This window comes from Triticum dicoccoides, chromosome 4A, assembly GCF_002162155.2.
Source record: "Triticum dicoccoides isolate Atlit2015 ecotype Zavitan chromosome 4A, WEW_v2.0, whole genome shotgun sequence".
In the NCBI taxonomy this organism is placed as follows: Eukaryota; Viridiplantae; Streptophyta; class Magnoliopsida; order Poales; family Poaceae; genus Triticum; species Triticum dicoccoides.
This window is the reverse complement of record NC_041386.1, coordinates 453,339,193-453,356,868: the sequence shown is the minus strand read 5'-3', so window position 1 is coordinate 453,356,868 and position 17,676 is coordinate 453,339,193.

Genomic DNA, 17,676 nt, shown 5'->3' with positions numbered 1-17,676 from the left:
CGCGGAAGCAGCCCAAGAGAAGGGCGCAAGGATCAACCTGCCGCAAGGACGAAGCATCAGAGCGGTCCGCGCCGAGAACGCCCGCCTAGCGCGAGCCACCCATCACCTCGCCGGAGGACGCGGCCGGAGCCTCCAAGGCCTCGGCCCCGGGCGCTACAAGCAGCTGCCTGCCACCTTCAGCTGCGGTGGTGCAGGCCTCAGGAGCTGTTCCCTTGCGAGCGGCACCAGGCGTTACCACCTCCTCAGGAGCCGTTCCCTCGCGAGCGGCGCCTGGCGTTACCACCTCCTCAGGAACCTCCTCAGCCTCAGGCGCCTCCTGCCTCCCTGCTCCACCACTTGAGGAGGAGTCGCCTTGACCGATTGGGAGGGGAGTCACCACTACAGGATTCGGGCGAGGTCCTTGGAGGCCGGCGGGGCGCAGCCCCCACTCATCGAAGACGGGCATCTGCTTCACGAAGTTAGCCTTGCTCTGGCAGAGATACAACAAGGCTCCTCCCTGCCGGATGTTGCCGGGGTTGAGGTCCCCAGCCAAGGTCAGGAGCGTCGACTTCAGCACCGCAGGAGCCAGGTCTTCTTCCCGAAGCCTCATGTCATCCTCGCGCCCACGGAGGGCCCACATTCGGCGAGAGTGGCACTGCAGGGGAGCGACGTGGAACAACAAAAACTCCTTCACCACTTTGGGCGCAGTCACGCCGAGCTTCCTCAGGAGCGCGAAGCGGGTCCAAACGATGACAAGCCGTGGGTTCTTCAGCGTCTCCTGGCCCCAACCCGAATTGGGGACAGCTGGCGAGGTCGGCTCCGACAGCAGGGGGCTGGGCACCCCTGCGTCCACATACAACCATCGCTCGCGGAACCCGGCCTCGGGCTGGGGGAGGTTGAAGTCAATTCCAGAGTCCTCTATTCTAGGCTCGACAGTGAAGCTCGCGCACGCCCAGCGCTGGGAAGAATCGACGAGACGCAGTGAGAAGAAGTGACGCAGCAAAGCAACTGAAGGAGGGATGCCCACCATGGCCTCGCAGACAAAGGCGAAGACCGAAAGGAGGGTGATGGATTCAGGACTCAGATGCAACAAGTGGATCTGATAATGGGAAAGCACGACATTGAAGAAATCGGAGAAGGGGGGAACCAGACCCGCCCACAAGGCATCGGTAAAACATGGGACCTCCGTTGCTGTCCTGTTCATGGAGAAGTGGGACGCGGGCCAGGCAGTTGTTCTCCCGCACTCATTAAAGGCGGAGGCCAGGGCCAAGCCGTCCCTGCCCAGGCACCCTTGATTGAGCATGGTCGACTGGCCGACGACGGGGGCCACCGATGGTGGCGCACAAGATGAAGGCATGGGATTCTCCTCTCTCTCCTCCCTCGTTAGAGTCATAGCGATGGGAAAGAGAGGGAAGATTCGAGATTGGATTGAAGGCGGGAGCAGGCGTTCGAAGGGAGGAAGAACAGGGGACGCCCGAGCAACAGGAAGGGGAGCGGCTGTGTACAACTACTAGTCCGTCTAGCAGGGCGCGCGATAAGGAAGCGTGGGGGAACGGTGCTGCCCACGTCCAATCAACCGCCACGCGGCGCCCAAGGCCGTAGGCTGTTAGGGCCCGCGGTGCTTCGCCCTTGCCCTTTCGCCTCTCGGCACGACCAAGTCCAGGCGCGCCTTGGGCCCGGGGGCTACTGTCGGTGTTCTGGGAACGGGGGTCCCCAGACTTGCCTGCCTGCGGCCTGCGGCGTGGCTCAAGTGGGGGCCCAACATGGCCCATCTTCACCAGCACAAGACTCAAGACCCTCGTGAGGGGCCAATCCTCGCGAGGCGGATGACACAGCACCTCCTCAGGAGCAGCCTCATCAGGATGGCTCGCGAGGAGGATGAGGCATCAAGGCGGGGTACCTCGTGAGGTGCCCGTGACATGAGCCATGACGACTAGGGGCGCCAGGCGGGCGCCAGCGCGCGCAGCGTCCTTCTTTCCTCTTCGATGCAAAGGGGACAAGCGCAGCCGCGGAGTACCGAGGCATCAGGCAAAGGTTGCCGTTCCGGTGCAACGAGACCAAGACCAGGAGGACTATGAGGCGGAGGTCACCATGGAGCCCAGCACAGCGTCATCACCAGAGCCTTTGGCAGGCGAAGACTGCTTTTGTCAGGATAGATGTACTAGCTGTCCCCCTTCAAATTAGCCCGCCATTGTTGGATCCCTTCCCGCTCAATATTTGGGGAGAGGACCAGGGCCACTATAGATAGGACGAGCCACCCACATTGCAAGGGGGTTCGGGGTTCGGGGGTTCAAAGTTTGGAGAGTTCTCAGTCACACACAGAGAGAGAGAGAGAGAGAGGTGCCTGCATTCCCCCTCGCGGTTCATCCCCCTAGCCAAGAACAGACCCTCGCGAGGCTGTTCTTCCTTGTATCGTTCATCCTCACCAGCCCCAAGAGGCAATCCACAAACCACACACTGGAGTAGGGTGTTACACCACATCGGTGGCCCGAACCAGTATAAATCTTGTGTCTCTTGTGCATTTCTTTCAGTAGCTTAGATCCTTGTGAGACGGAGAGGTTGGAGGCGTAATCTCCGCGCGCACCCCAGTGTTCAAACCTTAAGGGTCTGCCGGAACCCGAAATCCGACACACCCCAAGGACACATGTACGTTTTCTAGCCGTTTTGGTGCACTGGAGCATGTATTTGTAGTTCGGATTTGAATTATGGACATTAAATGCCTAGAAAACTCAATTAATGAATAAAAAAGGTCAAACAAACCCTGAATAATTTCAAAGTTCAGTGTGAATCTCCCGTTGTTCTGTGTTGTGTATAGAAGAAAATATGAGGCTAGAAGAGGGAGCGATTATTGTTTGTCCCACAAGGGGACACATTTCCCTATCAAAACCATGAGGGTTCTTGCGACAGGCTCCGGTTCGTAAGAGGTTTGTAATAAAGCTTCGCACAAATTGGCAATGTTTTTACCACGACATATATGTGCCATGATGTGACACCATGCCACCTTTGATGACTTTCTTGTGACTTTTGGATTTATGGGGATTTAAAAACCGAGATTCGAAATGTTTGAGGACGCGCTAGGACACCGGTGCGGTTGCAATTCATTCCCATTCCTAGCATGGGACCTAAACATGCACCAAAGGACACATGTATAATTTTTCTAGCCATTTTGGTGAATTGGAGCATTTATTTGTAGTTCAGATTTGAATTATGGAAATTAAATGCCTAGGAAACTCAATTAGTGTATAAAAGTGCCAAACGAACCCTAAATAAGTTTAAATTTCAACACGGATATCCTATTGTTCCATGTTGCCCGTAGAAGAAAACACAAGGCGAAAAGAGGCAGTGATTATGTTTTGCCCACAAGGGGAACACGTTTCCCTATCAGAACCACGAGGCTTCTTTGAGAGAAGCTCCGGTTTGTAAGAGGTTTGTAATAAAGCTGGGCCCAAATTGGACTATGTTTTTACCACGACATATATGTGCCATGACGTGACACCATGCCAACTTTCATGACTTTCTGGTGAGTTTAGGATTTACGGGGATTTAAAAACCGAGATTCCAAATGTTTGAGGACGAACCAGGACGCCGGTATGGTTGTAATTCGTTCCCATTCGTGGCATGGGACCTAAACATGCACCCAAGGACACATGTCTAATTTTTCTAGCCGTTTTGGTGAACTGAAGCATGTATTTGAAGTTCAGATTTGAATTATGGACATTAAATGCCTAGGAAACTCAATTAGTGTATAAAAAGGCCAAACGAACCCTGAATAAGTTTAAATTTCAGCACAGATATCATGTTGTTCCATGTCGCCTGTAGAAGAATATACAAGGCGAAAAGAGGCAGTGATTATGTTTCGCCCATAAGGGGGACACGTTTCCCTATCGGAACCATGAGGCTTCTTTGAGAGAAGCTCTGGTTTGTAAGAGGCTTGTAATAAAACTTGCGCCAAAATGGATGAAAAAAAATCCTCGACATATACGTGCCATGTCGTGACACCATGCCAGGTTTCACGATTTTTAGGTGAGTTTTGGATTTACAGGGAATTAAAAACCGAGAATCTTTTGATGAAATGTTTTCAAATAGCACACGATTCACTCACGAAAGTCGTGTGCCTACCAAACCGTGGCCGATGCCCCCCTTCCCCCTACTGCGCGTGCGATCTGAGTCGTGCGTTCTGATTGGCCAGAACCCAAACCCCACGGACCGTATGTGTGCACCGTTGGATGCTCCCAGATCAAACGACAACTGTCGGTTTGAAAACCGGCGGATCTCGGGTAGTGGGTCCCAAACTATGCGTCTAAGGCGGATGGTAACAGGAGGCAGGGGACACGATGTTTACCCAGGTTGGGGCCCTCTTGATGGAGGTAATACCCTACGTCCTGCTTGATTGTTCTTGATGATATGAGTATTACAAGAGTTGATCTACCACGAGATCGAAGAGGCTAAACCCTAGAAGCTAGCCTATGGTATGATTGTATGTTGTCCTTCGGACTAAAACCCTCCGGTTTATATAGACACCGGAGGAGGCTAGGGTTACATAAGGTCAGTTACAAAGGAGGAGATATACATATCCGTATTGCCTAGCTTCCCTTTCACGCCAAGTAAAGTCCCATCCGGACATGAGACGAAGTCTTCAAACTTGTATTTTCATGGTCCAACAGTCCAGCCAAAGGATATAGTCCGGCTGTCCGGAGACCCCCTAATGCAGGACTCCCTCAGTTGCCCCTGAACCGGGCTTCAATGACGATGAGTTCGATGCGCAGTGTTGTCTTCGGCATTGCAAGGCGGGTTCGTCCTCCGAAAACACCACGGAAGAGTTTGAATACAAGGACAGTGTCCGACCCTGCAAAATAAGTTCCACGTACCACTGTAGAGAGAATAATATTTCCACAAATCTAATCTGCTGACACGTTTTGATAGCATGACGTCATGCCATGGCCCAGTTTTTATTCGAACCGCTTTTCTTAACCAGCTCCGCACATATCGCGAGGCGGTTTTCTTGACACGTCTTGTCAAAGCAGAGATCGTGTTCCCCTTATCACGGGATTCTCATCAATACGGACGTGGGTAACCCAACCGCGCCATCAATTACGACGCCTGGGGAATAAGCGGTTTATCTAGGCAAGTGGGGAGGCACATCGCCTCTTCCGCCCTTATAAAAGGGACAAAGATTTACTTTTTTCACCCACGCCTTGTTCCTCCTCGCTTACCCATTCCCGCACACTCGAGCTCTAGCGCCCAAGCTCGCGTTCTTCTTCTCGAACCACTCCAAGCATGTCTGGAGCAGGAGGCAAATGGATGGTCTCCTCCGTCACGGAGGAGAACATCAAAGAGTTACGGGAAGCCGGATACCTGGCTGCGGATATCGCGCATCGGCTGCCGAATGCAGGGCAGATCGTCCCAACGCCCCAACCCCATGAGAGGGTAGTTTTTCTTACCCATTTCATCCGCGGACTGGGATTCCCTCTCCACCCGTTTGTCCGCGGGCTCATGTTCTACTACGGGCTGGATTTTCATGATCTGGCCCCCAATTTCATCCTCAACATCTCGGCGTTTATCGTCGTGTGCGAGGCCTTCCTCCGCATCAGGCCCCACTTCGGCCTATTGCTGAAAACCTTCAATGTCAAACCGAAGGTGGTGGGTGGCCAGCAAGCAGAGTGCGGAGGCTCCATGGTGGGCAACATGCCTAATGTCACCTGGCTCGAGGGCACCTACGTGGATACCATAAAGGGGTGGCAATCGGGGTGGTTCTACATCACCGAGCCGCGTGACTCCAACTGGGTGGCGGCCCCCAAATTTTGATCCGGAATCCCCACGTGGCTCACCTCCTGGAAAGAGAAGGGCCTGTCCTGGGGTTCCACGGTAGAGCTGACCGGACTCTAGACCTGCATCCAGAACATGACGAACAAGAAAATCAAGCTCGTCAATGTGGTCCAGGTTATGCTCTTCCACCGGATCCTTCCGTGTCAACGACGGACATTCGTTTTGTGGGAGTTCGACTCGGCCAAGCACCAGACGCTGCGAGAGCTCTACGACACAACGCACGAGGACATCTGGAGGGTGCTGTTCAAGGGCGCCGAGATGCCTCCCTCCCTCACCGAGGACCGCGGACTCAGCGCAAAGCGCCGCGCCCATCCGGTAGGCTTTTATATATCTCAGGGTATTTATTTGCCCTGGTTTAGTTATGTGCTGGATCTAAGCTTTCATGTCATTAACAGGACTGGATAGAGACATCGGAGCAACTTGATTGCCCAGCCCCCTGCCCGAAGAACCTGCAGACGCTCTTCTAATGAAGATGCTGACTCCGACACCTTACGAGGTGCCGGAAAAGAAGGCCAAGAAGAAGGCCTCGGGGACCTGAAAGGGTCTCCGGCGCAAGGTTATATCCGACTCATCGTCCGATGACTCCGACGCACACTCCTCCCACGGAAACGAGGAGGAGGGAAAAAGTTCTCCCCCCAGCTGGGGAGATGAGAAAAGGAAGGCCGACCCATCCGGGGAGGCCGAAGGTCCCAAGAAGGGAAAGATCCTCCCTCCGGACTATGCCGCGAGGACCACTGATAGCGGCGACGAGTGGCTACCCAGGGACAAGCCCCTGGTGAAGTCGTAAGTGTCCGGACACCATAGTACTTCATGGTATGTTTTGTTGTATCGCCTTTCCTCATGCCGAATCATGATTATGCAGTCCGTCCCGAGCTCATCTCGACGTACCATCGTCGAGCGGCTCCTTGGACTCGTCGGATATGAACAACGGTTCTCCTCCGGCCGCTTCAACCCCTCGCCCTATGGACAACGCTGAGGTGTTGTCCCAAAAGGCACCGAGCCAAGGGGAGGTGATCCTGGGGGCGCCTCGCGGCAGCCTCCCGGACCCTGGGTACCTAGGGAGCGAGGCTCCTACGGGCTTTGAGTTCGGGCCCCAGCCGGACACTGCGCCGGAGCCTTCGATGGTTCCGGACTCTGGCAGGTGGTCCCCCATGAAGGGGGGCCAACCATCCGTGCTGGTGTCCTTTGTCCAACTAGAGGCACCGGACAACTTGCTGGAAGCGCTTCACAGCGCTTCCATCGATGAAGAGCACTGCACTATCATGAGTGCGGTGGTCAAGAAGGTTCAGTCCGCCAAAAACGGACTGACCAAAGCTTGCGCCAGCCTCCTGACAGGCTTTAAGGTAAGCATTCAAAATATAAAAATATTACTGCATAGATAGTAGCCCCTGATGCTCTGTTCGGCGTTCGTGAAGAAAAGCCGAATAGAGTATCAAATGATAACTCAGGAGTCTAATTAGAGTATGTATATGTGTATGTGCAGGCTTCACTGCTGGCCGCTGCCGCACGTACTGCGGAGGTCTCTACGCTGAAGCAGGCCCTGAAGCGGTCCGAGGACGAGCTCGGCCTTACCAAGAGGCAGCTCGAAGAGAGCAAAGGTAAGATATACCACTGTCTATATAGTTAAAAAGAAGTTCGGGTGTAAAGTAATAGGATCATCATGAATTTGCCAGGGGCCATGACCGAGGTGGAGACCCTGAGGAAGGTGTTGTCCGAGGCCGAAGACAAAGCGGCCAAAGAACGCATTGAACGGGAGAAACAAGAGGCCCGAGTGGGCGAGGTGCAGCAAGAGCTCGAGGCTCTCGCCAAAAAGCACGAGTCCTTGGAGCTTGACTCAAAGACGCCGGAGTCCGAGCTCGCGCAGGTGCTTGAAAGCGTCCGGAGTGCCAAGGCCGAAGCCCACAAGGCCCTCCAGGAGATTGACGCGGCGAAGAAGATAGCAGCGGGTAAGGCATTCAATATGCAAAGCAAGCATGTGAAGGAGACTTTCCTTTTTCTTACCCGAGTTCGGAGCTCTCCAGGAGCGTTTGCAGATCTTCCCCGCAGTGTGCTAGATGCCGCCGAGTTTTACCGGGCTGAGGAGGGAAGCTCAACGGAGAAGTTGTTCTGGTCTCAATATACTGGGACCGAACACCCCGTGCCCTTGAGCGACCAACTGAAGCAGTTGGTCGAGCTTCACAAGGCGGCCGAACAGGCCATGAGGGTCCTTATAGTCCGGATGTGGCCTGGCGAGCCCCTGTCCGGCAGCTACATCGGTCTGGTGAGGCGGCTTGTGGAAGCTTGCCCATGACTTGAAGTCATCAAGCGGTCCGTCTGCATCGAGGGTGCACGCAGGGCTTTTGCTCGGGCGAAGGTGCACTGGGCGAAGCTGGACGCCGTGAAGCTAGTGAAGGAGGGGCCGCCGGAGGGCAAGGAGCATTGCTGCCCCGAGAATTATTATGAAAGTGTCCTGAAGGGTTCCTGCTTAGTGGCAGATGAGTGTGCCAAGGATGTAATTTTTGAATGAACATGCCCATGTGATCCTGTAATATTAAACGAGTTTGTTTGCACCATTGTAACGCCCCGGGCACACCCGCCGATGGTCGTTACTCCTGGCAGGATCTAGACTGGCCCCACAGATCAATACTAGTCTCGCACTTTGTCCTCACTCGTGCGCACCTGGGAGCAACTTCCTGGTCGGTCACCCATCCTGACACTACTCCAAGCTGAGCACGCTTAACTTTGGAGTTCTGTCTGAATGGGCTCCCGGAAAAGAAGGAATTCCTTATTGATATGAGTAGTCTACCATCCCTAATAAGCCAGGCTATCACATACACCCCCACTCAGAGGACCTGACGTCCTCGTCGGGCCACATGAACGTTCCCTCTTGGCACATACGTCTGTGCATCCAGTCCAGTACATGTGCCATGCCGGGTGCCACGACGGGTCACAAATGTCATGAACAACATGACCACACACCTGTCCGCAACCATCCGTGTAACCGCGAGGGTCGGCTCTGATACCAACTTGTAACGCCCCGGACACACCCGCCAGTGGTCTTTACTCCTGGCGGGATCTAGACTGGCCCCATAGATCAATACTAGTCTTTTCTGCGCACTTTGTCCTCACTCGTGCACACCTGGGAGCAACTTCCCGATCGGTCACCCATCCTGACACTACTCCCAGCTGAGCACGCTTAACTTTGGAGTTCTGTCCGAATGGGCTCCCAAAAAAGAAGGAATTCCTTATTGATATGAGTAGTCTACCATCCCTAATAAGCCAGGCTATCATAGCCATGCAACGGTTTCTTAATTTAAAATATTACCTTCTGTGCGGCCATTTATAAAACCTGAGAGTTGGCCAGCCGTCGGCTTCTACCCCCATGTAAATAGTACTGGTGTGTTCGGGATAAATCTGAACACTCTTTACTTCAATTTTGGGTCCTTCGAGGGAGGTGTTCAGCGCAACGAACCAGGCAATTGGACTATAATGCTTTATCACTCTCACTTAGCCATAGAAGTCTATGATTTTAAATTTTTGGCGAAGCCCCTGGTATTTGGAGGGCCGAATTTGGGGCACTATACACGCCTAAGCCGAACAAGGCCGACTCCTCGCCCGAAGCGGAAAAAGTCTTTAAGGACTTGAGACCTCTCGAACAGCGACCAGTCTCTCGCCTTATCATGACAGTCAGTTTTTGGCTTTCTCTACTGAGGTGCTCGTCCGGAAGAACCGGGACACAATCGCAGTAGTTCTCCCACCTCTAGCTTAGCAGATATAGCGGAACATAAGGTACCAAAGCACGGGAGCCGGGCAACCCAACATTTGACCAAAGACATGATTCAGAGCTGATGCATATAATGCTATAAGTTCGGGGTGCCGCACTGTCGAAACTGTTCGGACTTCTTGCACCGTCTTATGGGGTAAACGAGGACCCTTGGCGAACTAACCGTACCCGCATGTGCGGGTGCGGATTGTCGTAAATGGACATATAAGAGAAAGACTTAAATAATGCAAGGACAGATTAATGATATGCATTGTTATTTGAATAATACGTCGAAGCGTACTGGTACAAGTAGTGCAATAAGCATAAAGTAGGACAATTTGAAATGTCCTATCCCAGGGCAAGCTACGCATAAATAGTGAAAAGCGGGTATATCAAGTATTACTAGAGACCACCTGGCGGTTCCCGTGTTCATCTTAGCTTCTTGCCGCCTTGGTTGTTGCTTCCGGAATGTGTCCGGCAATCATACTGCCGGGAAGGGCTTCCAAAGAGTTAGGCCCTAAAAGAGAAAAGGAATGTCGAAGGTATATAGCCCCTAGTGTGGTTAAGCCACAATGCGGGGTGTGTCCTGGTCGTGCCCCCGCCTATGTCCATGGTATTTTTAATGCGTAGTTATGTACGCGTGGAACAGATTTTTTCGCTTCACTAGGACTGGGACGGGGGCCGGATTGCTAGGCGAGCTCTGATCGTGCCAGGCGAGCTCTGATCGTGCCAGGCGATCCTGTTGCAGCTAGTTTCAGACTCGCTTGAAGGTGTCTGGGGGCCGTGACGCCGAATGAGTGGTCTGCCTGAACAGGCTGCTTTGTGCCTCTGCTGCAAGGGCCGCAGTGTGCTCTTCCGTACGGAGCAAGCGTTCTGTGTTTCCATTTACTGTTATGATCCCGCGAGGTCCTGGCATCTTGAGCTTGAGGTATGCGTAATGCGGCACTGCATTGAATTTTGCAAATGCTGTCTGTCCGAGCAGTGCATGATAGCCACTGTAAAAAGGGACGATGTCAAAGATTAACTCTTCGCTTCGGAAGTTATCCGGTGATCCGAAGACCACTTCCAGTGTGATTGAGCCTGTGCAATGGGCCTCTACACCTGGGATGACGCCTTTTAAGGTGGTTTTGCTGGGTTTGATCCTCGAGGGATCGATGCCTATTTTTCGCACTATATCCTGATAAAGCAGGTTCAGGCTGCCGTCGTCGTCCATAAGGACTCGAGTGAGGTGAAATTCGTCAATGATGGGGTCTAGGACCAGTGCGGTGGATCCGCCATGACGGATGCTAGTGGGGTGATCCCTGCGATCGAAGGTCATCGGGCAAGAAGACCATGGGTTGAACTTTGGGGCGACGGGCTCCATCGCATAGACGTCCCTTAGTGCACGCTTCCGCTCCCTCTTGGGGATGTGGGTTGCATATATCATGTTCACCGTCTTCACTTGTGGGGGAAACCCCTTCTGTCCTCCTGTGTTCAGCGGCCGAGGCTCCTCCTCGTCATCGCTATGCAGCCCCTTGTCCTTGTTTTCGGCATTTAACTTGCCGGCCTTGTTGAACACCCAGCATTCTCTGTTGGTGTGATTGGCTGGCTTGTCGGGGGTGCCGTGGATTTGACACGAGCGATCCAGTATGCGATCCAGACTGGACGGAGCCGGAGTATTTCTTTTGAATGACTTTTTCTACTGACCGGATCTAGAGCCTCTTAATCCGGCATTGACTGCCGTATCTTCGTTGTTATCGCCGTTATTGCGACGCTTTGGTCTATTACGATGTTGCTGTTGGGGAACGTAGCAGAATTTTAAAAAATTTCTATGCATCACCAAGATAAATCTATGGAGTCATCTAGCAACGAGGGAGAGGGGAGTGCATCTACATACCCTTGTAGATCACGAGCGGAAGCGTTCAAGAGAATGGGGTTGATGGAGTTGTACTCATCGTGATCCAAATCACCGATGACCTAGCGCCGAACGGACGGCACCTCCGCGTTCAACACACGTACGGTTGGGAAGATGTCTCCTCCAACTTGATCCAACAAGGGGGAAGGAGAGGTTGATGGAGATCCAGCAGCACGACGACGTGGTGGTGGAAGCAACGGTGATCTCGGCAGGGCTTCGCCAAGCTCAGGGAGAGGGAGAAGTGTCACGGGAGGGAGAGGGAGGCACCAGGGGCTAGGGTGCAACTGCCCTCCCTCCCCCCACTATATATAGGACCCCTAGGGGGGGGAGCGCCGGCCCTAGGAGATGGGATCTCCAAGGGGGGCGGCGGCCAAGGGGGGTGGAGTGCCCCCCAAGCCAAGTGGGGTGCCCCCAGCCCTAGGGTTTCCAACCCTAGGCGCAGGGGGAGGCCCAAGGGGGGCGCACCAGCCCACTAGGGGCTGGTTCCCCTCCCACTTCAGCCCATGGGGCCCTCCGGGATAGGTGGCCCCACCCGATGGACCCTCGGGACCCTTCCGGTGGTCCCGGTACAATACCGATTACCCCCGAAACTTTCCCAATGGCCGAAACTTGACTTCCTATATATAAATCTTCACCTCCGGACCATTCCGGAACTCCTCGTGACGTCTAGGATCTCATCCGGGACTCCGAACAACTTTCGGGTTACCGTATACTAATATCTCAACAACCCTAGCGTCACTGAACCTTAAGTGTGTAGACCCTACGGGTTCGGGAGACACGCAGACATGACCGAGAGGACTCTCCGATCAATAACCAACAGCGGGATCTGGATACCCATGTTGGCTCCCACATGCTCCTCGATGATCTCATTGGATGAACCACGATGTTGATCAATCCTGTATACACTTCCCATTGTCAAGTGGTATGTTACTTGCCCGAGACTCGATCGTCGGTATCCCAATAACTCGTTCAATCTCGTTACCGGCAAGTCACTTTACTTGTACCGTAATGCATGATCCCGTGATCAACCACTTGGTCACATTGAGCTCATTATGATGATGCATTACCGAGTGGACCCAGAGATACCTCTCCGTCATACGAAGTGACAAATCCCAGTTTTGATTCGTGCCAACACAACAAACACTTTCGGAGATACCCGTAGTGTACCTTTATAGTCACCTAGTTATGTTGTGACGTTTGGCACACCCAAAGCACTCCTACGGTATCCGGGAGTTGCACAATCTCATGGTCTAAGGAAATGATACTTGACATTCGGAAAAGCTATAGCAAACGAACTACACGATCTTTGAGCTATGCTTAGGATTGGGTCTTGTCCATCACATCATTCTCCTAATGATGTGATCCCGTTATCAATGACATCTAATGTCCATAGTCAGGAAACCATGACTATCTTTTATCAACGAGCTAGTCAACCAGAGGCTCACTAGGGACGTGTTGTGGTCTATGTATTCACACATGTATTACGATTTCCGGATAACACAATTATAGCATGAAAAATAGACAATTATCATGAACAAGGAAATATAATAATAACCATTTTATTATTGCCTCTAGGGCATATTTCCTATGGTCTCCCACTTGCACTAGAGTCAATAGTCTAGTTACATTGTGATGAACCGAACACCCATATAGTTCTGGTGTTGATCATGTTTTGCTCTAGGGAGAGGTTTAGTCAACGGATCTACCACATTTAGGTCCATGTGTTCTTTACAAATATCTATGTCTCCATTTTGAACACTTTCACGAATGGATTTGAAGCGACGCTTGATATGCCTGGTCTTCCTGTGAAACCTGGGCTCCTTGGCAAGGGCAATAGCTCCAGTGTTGTCACAGAAGAGAGTCATCGGGCCCGACGCATTGGGTATGACTCCTAGGTCGGTAATGAACTCCTTCACCCAGATTGCTTCTTGTGCTGCCTCCGAGGCTGCCATGTACTCCGCTTCACATGTAGATCCCGCCACAACGCTTTGCTTGCAACTGCACCAGCTTACTGCCCCACCATTCAAAATATACACGTATCCGGTTTGTGACTTAGAGTCATCCAAATCTGTGTCGAAGCTAGCATCGACGTAACCCTTTACGACAAGCTCTTCGTCACCTCCATAAACGAGAAACATATCATTAGTCCTCTTCAGGTACTTCAGGATATTCTTGACCGCTGTCTAGTGTTCCATGACGGGATTACTTTGGTACCTTCCTACCAAACTTACGGCAAGGTTTACATCAGGTCTGGTACACAGCATAGCATACATGATAGACCCTATGGCCGAGGCATAGGGGACGACAGTCATCTTTTCTCTATCTTCTGCCGTGGTCGGGCATTGAGCCGTGCTCAATCTCGTACCTTGCAATACAGGCAAGAACCCCTTCTTTGACTGATCCATATTGAACTTACTTCAATATCTTGTCAAGGTACGTACTCTGTGAAAGACCAATGAGGTGTCTCGATCTATCTCTATAGATCTTGATGCCTAATATGTAAGCAGCTTCTCCAAGATCCTTCATTGAAAAACACTTGTTCAAGTAGGCCTTTATGCTTTCCAAGAATTCTATATCATTTCCCATCAACAGTATGTCATCCACATACAATATGAGAAATGCTACAGAGCTCCCACTCACTTTCTTGTAAATGCAGGCTTCTCCATAAGTCTGCTTAAAGCCAAATGCTTTGATCATCTCATCAAAACTAATGTTCCAACTCCGAGATGCTTGCACCAGCCCATAGATCGAGCGTTGGAGCTTGCACACCTTGTCAGCATTCTTAGGATCGACAAAACCTTCCGGCTGCATCATATACAATTCTTCCTTAAGGAAACCATTAAGGAATGACGTTTTGACGTCCATTTGCCATATCTCATAATCATAGAATGCGGCAATTGCTAACATGATTCGAACGGACTTCAGCTTCGCTACGGGTGAGAAAGTCTCATCGTAGTCAACCCCTTGAACTTGTCGATAACCCTTGGCGACAAGCCGAGCTTTACCATCCGCGTCTGTCTTCTTCTTAAAGATCCATTTATTTTCTATGGCTCGCCGATCATCGGGCAAGTCAGTCAAAGTCCATACTTCATTTTCATACATGGATCCTATCTCGGATTTCATGGCTTCCATCCATTTGTCAGAATCTGGGCCCGCCATTGCTTCTTCATAGTTCGAAGGTTCACTGTTGTCTAACAACATGATTTCCAAGACAGGGTTGCCGTACCACTCTGGTGCGAAACGTGTCCTTGTGGACCTACGAAGTTCAGTAGCAACTTGATCTGAAGTTTCATGATCATCATCATTAACTTCCTCTCTAGTCAGTGCAGGCACCTCAGGAACATTTTCTTGAGCTGCGCCACTCTCCGGTTCAAGAGGTAATACTTCATCAAGTTCTACTTTCCTCCCACTTATTTCTTTCGAGAGAAACTCTTTCTCTAGAAAGGATCCATTCTTGGCAACAAAGATCTTGCCTTCGGATCTGAGGTAGAAGGTATACCCAATAGTTTCTTTAGGGTATCCTATGAAGACGCATTTTTCCGATTTGGGTTCGAGCTTTTCAGGTTGAAGTTTCTTGACATAAGCATCGCATCCCCAAACTTTTAGAAACGAAAACTTAGGTTTCTTCCCAAACCATAATTCTTACGGTGTCGTCTCAATGGATTTCGACAGAGCCCTATTTAAAGTGAATGTGGTAGTCTCTAAAGCATAGCCCCAAAATGACAGCAGTAAATCGGTAAGAGACATCATAGATCACACCATATCCAATAGAGTGCGATTACGACGTTCGTACACACCAGTACGCCGAGGTGTTCCAGGCGGCGTGAGTTGTGAAACTATTCCACATTTCCTTAAGTGCGTGCCAAATTCGTGACTCAAGTATTCTCCCCCACGATCTGATCGCAAGAACATGATTTTTCTGTCACATTGATTCTCAACCTCACTCTGAAATTCCTTGAACTTTTCAAAGGTCTCAGACTTGTGTTTCATTAAGTAGACATACCCATATCTACTCAAGTCATCAGTGAGGGTGAGAACATAATGATAGCCACCGCGAGCCTCAACACTCATTGGACCGCACACATCAGTATGTATGATTTCCAATAAGTTGGTTGCTCGCTCCATTGTTCCTGAGAACGGAGTCTTGGTCATTTTACCCATGAGGCATGGTTCGCACGTGTCAAATGATTCATAACCAAGATACTCCAAAAGTCCATCTGCATGGAGCTTCTTCATGCGTTTGACACCTATGTGACCAAGGCGGCAGTGCCACAAGTATGTGGGACTATCATTATCAACCTTACATCTTTTGGTATTCACACTATGAATATGTGTAACATTACACTCGAGATTCATTAAGAATAAACCATTCACCAGCGGGGCATGACCATAAAACATATCTCTCATATAAATAGAACAACAATTATTCTCGGATTTAAATGAGTAGCCATCTCGAATTAAACGAGATCCTGGTACAATGTTCATGCTCAAAGCTGGCACTAAATTACAATTATTGAGGTTTAAAACTAATCCTGTTGGTAAATGTAAAGGTAGCGTGCCGGCGGCGATCACATCGACCTTGGAACCATTCTTGATGCGCATCGTCACCTCGTCCTTCGCCAGTCTCCGCTTATTCCACAGCTCCTGCTTTGAGTTACAATTGTGAGCAACCACACCGGTATCAAATACCCAGGAGCTACTACGAGTACTGGTAAGGTACACATCAATTACATGTATATCACATATACCTTTAGTGTTGCCGGCCTTCTTGTCCGCTAAGTATTTCGGGCAGTTCCGCTTCCAGTGACCTCTTCCCTTGCAATAAAAACACTCAGTCTCAGGCTTGGGTCCATTCTTTGACTTCTTCCCAGCAGCTTGCTTACCGGGCGCGGAAACCCCCTTGTCGTCCTTCTTGAAGTTCTTCTTACCCTTGCCTTTCTTGAACTTAGTGGTTTTATTCACCATCAACACTTGATGTTCCTTTTTGATTTCCACCTCTGCTGATTTCAGCATTGAATATACCTCAGAAATGGTCTTTTCCACCCCTGCATATTGAAGTTCATCACAAAGCTCTTATAGCTCGGTGGAAGTGACTGAAGGATTCTGTCAATGACCGCGTCATCCGGGAGATTAACTCCCAGCTAAGTCAAGCGGTTATGCAACCCAGACATTTTGAGTATGTGCTCACTGACAGAACTATTTTCCTCCATCTTACAACTGAAGAACTTGTCGGAGACTTCATATCTACTCACTGACAGAACTATTTTCCTCCATCTTACAACTGAAGAACTTGTCGGAGACTTCATATCTCTCGACCCAGGCATGAGCTTGGAAAACCATTTTCAGCTCTTCGAACATCTCATATGCTCCGTGTCGCTCAAAACGCTTTTGGAGCCCCGGTTCTAAGCTGTAAAGCATGCCGCACTGAACGAGGGAGTAATCATCAACACGTGACTGCCAAGCGTTCATAACGTCTTGGTTCTCTGGGATGGGTGCATCACCTAGCGGTGCTTCTAGGACATAATCTTTCTTGGCAGCTATGAGGATGATCCTCAGGTTCCGGACCTAGTCCACATAGTTGCTGCCATCATCTTTCAGCTTGGTTTTCTCTAGGAACGCGTTGAAGTTGAGGGCAACATTAGCGTGGGCCATTTGATCTACAAGACATAGTGTAAAGATTTTAGACTAAGTTCATGATAATTAAGTTCATCTAATCAAATTATTCAATGAACTCCCACTCAGATAGACATCCCTCTAGTCATCTAAGTGAAACATGATCCGAGTCAACTAGGCTGTGTCCGATCATCACGTGAGACAGACTAGTCAACATCGGTGAACATCTTCATGTTGATCGTATCTTCTATACGACTCATGCTCGACCTTTCGGTCTTTCGTGTTCCGAGGCCATGTCTGTACATGCTAGGCTCGTCAAGTCAACCTAAGTGTATTGCGTGTGTAAATCTGGCTTACACCCGTTGTATTCAAACGTTAGAATCTATCGCACCCGATCATCACGTGGTGCTTCGAAACAACGAACCTTCGCAATGGTGCACAGTTAGGGGGAACACTTTCTTGAAATTATTATGAGGGATCATCTTATTTAAGCTACCGTCGTTCTAAGCAAATAAGATGTAAAACATGATAAACATCACATGCAATCAAATAGTGACATGATATGGCCAATATCATTTGCTCCTTTTGATCTCCATCTTCGGGGCTCCATATCATCGTTGTC